Here is a 6000-nt window from a genome sequence, read left to right as displayed (position 1 = left end):
GTTCAATGGCACATTGGGGCTGGCGTTGGCCGGATACCTCGATGGGTTCGGTAGTTTGGGGTGCGGCTCCGACTTGCTGATGAGTGGCACAGAGCGCGCGAGGGGGTGGGGGGGGCAGGCGGTCTGACAAGCGACACGGGACCTCGCTGAGGATCTGCAGTCGGCCCGAAGCACCACAACGATCCGCGACCAGATGTCGAATGACATTCTACTCATTCGACATCTGCCGCGCAGAAGGCAGAGAATTAAAGGGCGTGCGCCATGGACCACACTCACGCACGCACCACACCACACACGCACCACACACACGCTCCACACCACACACGCACCACACACACCACACCACACACACCACACACACGCTCCACACCACACACACGACACCACGCACCACACCACCCCATGCAACACGCCACACCAACACACACGCAACACACACGCAACACACACGCAACACACACGCTCCACACACCAGACACACACACCACACCACGCACCACACCAAGCACCACACCAGACACGCACCACACTAGAGACAAAGATCCCCCGTGTAGCCTTAACAGACTGTTTGGGGCAAGTGCTGTTAGCAAGCACCTTTGAAGGCCAGCACGGCACACGAGGGGGTGGGTGGCCACCGCCACGCCCGGCCGCCTTTGTCTCCCTAGTTGCGATGGATACACACCGCACCAGGTACTCATTTGAGACTGAGTCATCCTGTGGGTCGCCAGGTTCGTGGCGCAGCGTCGCGCTAACCACTACACCACCGCTCCACCCAACACACACACACACTGACACACACACTGACGCACACACTGACACATACACACACACTGACACACACACACTGACACACACACTGACGCACACACTGACACACTGACACACACACACTGACACACACACACTGACACTCACACTGACACACACATTGACGCACGCGCCCGTGCATTTATCATCACTTTCCCACGATACACGTCGCGGCTTAATACGAAACATTTCCAACGAGAAGTTTGCATCACGGCACATATATATATCGTCGTGCGTGTTAAGTCAAACGAACATCTGAAAGCGAGGTTGTTGTTTTTTGTCGTTGCTTAGTTAAGTGCGCAAGTTGTTTTTCTTTCGGGTCATGCTTGCAGGAAAGGATGGGCCCTGGAACATAATTGAATGAATCCCCGACTGAATGGACGTGAACAAAACGTATCATTTACTCTGCCTCTGATTCATTGCATCCTGTTCGAGCGCGTGCATATTATCCGCAGTAACAAGGCAGCCACACACAGCCTGGCTTTGGGGGGAGGGGGGGGGGCACCACGGTGGCTGAGATGTTAACTACCTCGCCTGGTATGCAGGAGGTCGTGGGTTCGATCCCGACCCTGACGATGCCTGTTGATTTGGAGTTTGCGTGTGTCTCTCTCTCTCATCATCATCATCACGGTGGCTATGAGATGTTAACTACCTCGCCTGGTATGCAGGCGATAGTGGGTTCGATCCCGACCCTGACGATGCCTGTTGATTTGGAGTTTGCGTGTGTCTCTTTTTCATCATCATCACGGTGGCTAGGGGATGTTAACTACCTCGCCTGGTATACAGGAGGTCGTGGGTTCGATCCCGACCCTTACGCCTGCTGCTGTATATTTGGAGTTTGCGTGTCTCTCTCTCTCATCATCACGGTGGCTATGAGATGTTAACTACCTCGCCTGGTATACAGGAGGTCGTGGGTTTGATCCCGGTCCTGACGATGCCTGCTGTATATTTGGAGTTTGCGTCTCTCTATCTCATCATCATCATCATCACGGTGGCTATGAGATGTTAACTACCTCGCCTGGTATACAGGAGGTCGTGGGTTTGATCCCGGTCCTGACGATGCCTGCTGTATATTTGGAGTCTGCGTCTCTCTATCTCATCATCATCATCATCACGGTGGCTAGGAGATGTTAACTACCTCGCCTGGTATACAGGAGGTCGTGGGTACGACCCCGGACCCTGCTGTATATTTGGAGTTTGCGTCTCTCTCTCTCATCATCATCATCACGGTGGCTAGGAGATGTTAACTACCTCGCCTGGTATACAGGAGGTCGTGATGTTCGATACCGAACCAATGCCTGTTTATTTGGAGTTTTTGGTATCTCTCTCTCCCCGTGGTCGCGTGATATTTTTCTCCGGGTCCTCCGGTTTAGATACCTCGACATTTAGAATCACGCGTTTAGAGTATTTGGCTGCTATAAATTTTTACGTGATAAGCCACTTCATTGAGCTATCATTTGTGGCCAGGTCGCTTCTGAAAAGAGTTATATAGCTCAGCGGGCCTTACCTGGTAATAGAAAACATCGTTTAGTTTATAGTTTGAAATAGTACCCTTTGGTTCTGTCGGTAAAGTCACGTAGGTAGAAAAACAATAGATCACGACGTTTCGATCGCAACACAAGCAATCGTCATCAGGTGGGACAACCACAGAAATAAAAAAAAACTGCTGAAGTAGCAGTTTTTTTTGGAGGTCTCACACATCTTAGCAGATGCTTCCACAGACTACGTTTTCGCTCTTGTCTTACTTCAGCAGTTTATTCTTCTTCTTGGTTTTTTCGGTAAAGTCACGTAGAAGGGAAGTAATAAAATAATAAAAATAAAACATAAAACAATTCTCACGACGTTTCGGCCACAACGCAAGCAGCCGTCTTCAGGTCCCACCTGATGACGATTGCTTGTGTGATCTATTATTTTTTTTACTTACGTGACGTTACCGAAAGAACCAAAGAGTATGGATTCCTGCGGTCACGAAAGTTTTCAAATCAAGTTTGAAATAGGTTTTCCCAATTGCGCTGGAAAATAAGTTTATCAGTGCCTCTCTCTTGGTGTCGACCCATAATTCTTGAGCACATTGCATCGGATTCTCGGCGCTTTCGTCAGCCATGGTCAGTCCACTGCTAGATGAAAGCCTTATCCAAGCCATCACCACCACCATCATCATCGTCTCTCACAGACCAACGATGCAGCAATCTATATAGATCCCTCATAATCAACGTTTTTGGGTTTAGATCGCGTTATTTATAAATGTGTCGTAACCCTCCACCACCCGACACGGCCAATCAGTAAAAAAGTGTCACGTTGACAACAGACAAATAGTTCACTGCTTTAGCCCACCGGTGTGTTGAAGCGTGAAACCACAACATTTACAATTTGAGTACGACGTTTCGCTGGTAATTGCATCCAGCATCATCGGGCAATTCGCCAGAATGGTGAATGGTGCTGTGTCTCCCGCTCTTATATAGAGCAGCAGCAGGGTGACGTCATCATTAACTCATCAACTCATCAGGTGCAACGATTTGAGGGGGGGGGGGGTTATTGTTGTTCTTTTGGCTGTCCATCCTTCACTAGTCTCGGTTTACCAGGCCACAAATCCACTTAGCGAGACCCGATGCCCGAGCCCACTCACTTTCATTCAGAGACAAGGTGCTGTTTCTAACTGGGTGCCACGTTCTCTTTAGCCACAAACTCTTCTTCCCGTCTCTCAGTGTAGTAGTAATGCTGATAATGGTGATGATAATTACAGTTTCCAAAGCACCTTTCAGACAAATCTCGAGGCACTTTACATCAATGATGATGGGTGGAGGGTGGGGGGGACTAAGAAGTGGCTCTGAGTTAAAATAGCAAACACCTTCTGACAGAAGAATGTCTGAGAAGGCCCAGAGAGTCCCACAGTGCGGGTGCCACGTGAGAGAAGGCCCAGAGAGTCCCACTGTGCGGTGCCACGGGAGAGAAGGCCCAGAGTGTTCCACAATGCCACGTGACAGAAGACCCAGACAGTCCCACTGTGTGGGTGCCACGTGAGAGAAGGCCCACAGAGTCCCAATGTGTGGGTGCCACGTGAGAGAAGGCCCAGACAGTCCCACAGTGCGGGTGCCACGTGAGAGAAGGCCCAGAGATCGCCCATGGGACTCGAGCTTCTGTGTGCCCTTCTCATCCTTTGGGCTATTTTCTTTTGCCAACGGCTCTGAGCCACGTGTTTTAGCGCGGGATGTAGTCTCATGTACATCGAATCGTGAGAATAATAAACACGCCTCGCTTCGGCTCAGGCGCCGGGTGGTAGCCCGCGGCTCTCAAATCGAGGAATGTTTGTGTTGTACTTTCAAAAACAAAAATACTAATTTAATCACGACCGCCTGATACCCAGGAAAACGCGCGTTCTCTTCCTGGCCGCTGACCAAAATAATCATTGGCGAATGATATCAAATTGTGATGCCTCCGGTAAGTGGGATCGGCCTCAAATGACTGATTGATGCCCTCGTGTAAACATCCGCACTGGGGAGACAAAGGCGGCCGGGCGTTTTTGCCGCTGGCCACACACCACCACCACCACCACCCAGTGGCATGCCATGTGTGCTCGTTCGCAGCACTTGGCACCGACAGCCCTGCACAAGCGACACACTGGGAGCAGCGACGGGGTGGGGGTTATTTATGTTCACGTGTATTTGTGCATTTACACTAAGAGCGCGACAATTGTGCGAGTGGCGGTGAGGAGGAGACGGAGGGATGGTGGTGGGGGGGGGGCCTGTGAGTGCTGGGGTCAATAGCCATGCGGCGTTTCCTTTGGTGCGGGTAAGGGCGGGCAGTGCATTAGTGGCGCCCGCAGGAAGCGTTGGTGATAGCGCAGTAAGGCCAATAGACTCACGCAGAGACCCAAAGACTCACACGGAGAGCCATAGACTCACGTAAAGACCCATAGACTCACACGGAGAGCCATAGACTCACGCAGAGACCCAAAGACTCACACGGAGAGCCATATACTCATACAGAAACCCATAGACTCACGCGGAGATCCATAGACTCACACAGAAGCCCATAGACTCACACAGAAACCCATAGACCCACACAGAAACCCATAGACTCACACGGAGAGCCATAGACTCACACAGAAGCCCATAGACTCACACGGAGATCCATAGATTCACACGGAGATCCATAGACTCACACAAAAGCCCATAAACTCACACGGAGATCCAAAGACTCACACAGAAACCCATAGACTCACACGGAAACCCATAAACTCACACAGAGATCCATAGACTCACACATAAACCCATAGACTCACTCAGAAACCCATAGACTCACACGGAGACTCATAGACTCACACAGAGACCCATAGACTCACACACAGACCCACAAACTCAGACAGGGACCGATACACTAACACAGGGACCCATTGACGCCCATGGAGACCCAGTAACTCGCAGAGAGACCCATAGACTCACACAGAGACCCGTAGACTCACACAGAGACCCATGGACGCACACAGAGACCCATAGATTCACACACAGACCCATATACTCACATGGAGACGCATAGACTCACACAGAGACCCAGAGACTCACACCGAGACGCATAGGCTCACACAGGGCTCATAGACTCACATAGAGACACATATACTAACACAGAGACCCATCGACTCACACAGACCCATAGACTCACACAGAGACCCACAAACTCACACAGTGGCCCAAATGTTCACATAGAAAGTCATAGACTCACACAGACCAACATACTTCACCACAGACCCATGGACTCACACAGGGACCCATAGACTCACACAGTCTTCTTCATACGGCTGAAATATATGGAAAGCAAAAAAACAACACATTTTACATTGAAGTGGTCGAGTTAGACGATTGCATCAGGAGTAACGGATCGGATGACGACGATGATGATGACGATGCCTACTTCGTATTTGTGAATCGCAGGATTGATGTAGCTTGGTGACATTAGGTGGGGGGGCGGGGTGGGCGGACCGACGGGCCCAGGACCGGTTCGAAAATCGCTTTGCACGCTCATGTCAGCCGTGGCTGGGAATCGAACTCGGAAAACGCCGAGCTCATCCATGCGAAATCACCGAGTGCATTTGGTATTGGCGCTATTGTTATCGTGTGTGGGCCATCACGAAAGGCAGTGTATTCGCATGCGAGTATCTGAATATTATGATAAGAATAACAATTCCTGTTTGCTCAG

The sequence above is a fragment of the Lampetra fluviatilis genome, chromosome 52 (genome assembly GCF_964198595.1).
Source record: "Lampetra fluviatilis chromosome 52, kcLamFluv1.1, whole genome shotgun sequence".
In the NCBI taxonomy this organism is placed as follows: Eukaryota; Metazoa; Chordata; class Hyperoartia; order Petromyzontiformes; family Petromyzontidae; genus Lampetra; species Lampetra fluviatilis.
The sequence above is the reverse complement of the archived record's forward strand: the minus strand, read 5'-3'. Positions refer to the sequence as shown.